Source organism: Physeter macrocephalus, chromosome 18, assembly GCF_002837175.3.
Source record: "Physeter macrocephalus isolate SW-GA chromosome 18, ASM283717v5, whole genome shotgun sequence".
Classification (NCBI taxonomy): domain Eukaryota; kingdom Metazoa; phylum Chordata; class Mammalia; order Artiodactyla; family Physeteridae; genus Physeter; species Physeter macrocephalus.
This window is the reverse complement of record NC_041231.1, coordinates 42,140,713-42,141,616: the sequence shown is the minus strand read 5'-3', so window position 1 is coordinate 42,141,616 and position 904 is coordinate 42,140,713.

Below are 904 nucleotides of genomic sequence, written 5' to 3'. Positions count from 1 at the left end.
ACAAGCAAAAGCTAAGAGAATTCAGCACCACCAAACCAGCTCTACAACAAATGCTAAAGGAACTTCTCTAAGTGGGAAACACAAGACAAGAAAAGGACCGACAAAAATAAACCCAAAACAATTAAGAAAATGGTAATAGGAACATACATATCGATAATTACCTTAAACATAAATGGATTACATGCTCCAACCAAAAGACACAGGCTTCCTGAATGGATACAAAAGAAGACCATATATATGCTGTCTACAAGAGACCCACTTCAGACCTAGGGACACATACAGACTGAAAGTGAGGGGATGGAAAAAGATATTCCATGCAAATGGAAATCAAAAGAAAGCTGGAGTAGCAATACTCATATCAGATAAAATAGACTTTAAAATAAAGAATGTTACAAGAGACAAGGAAGGACACTAAGTCTCAGTAAATTTAAGAAAATTGAAATCATACCAAGCATCTTTTCTGACCACAATGCTATGAGATTAGAGATCAATTACAGGGGAAAAAACATAAAAAACACAAACACATGGAAGCTAAAGAATATGTTACTAAATAACCAAGAGACAAAATAAATAAATAAATAAATAAATAAATAAATAACCAAGAGATCACTGAAGAAATCAAAGAGGAAATCAAAAAATACCTAGAGACAAATGACAATGAAAACACAATGATCCAAAACCTATGGGATGCAGGAAAAACAGTTCTAAGAGGGAAGTTTATAGCAATACAATCCTACTTTAAGAAACAGGAAACATCTCGAATAAACAACGTTACCTTGCACCTAAAGCAATTAGAGAAAGAAGAACAAAAAATCCACAAATTTAGCAGAAGGAAAGAAATAATAAAGATCAGATCAGAAATAAATGAAAAAGAAATGAAGAAAATGATAGCAAAGATCAATAA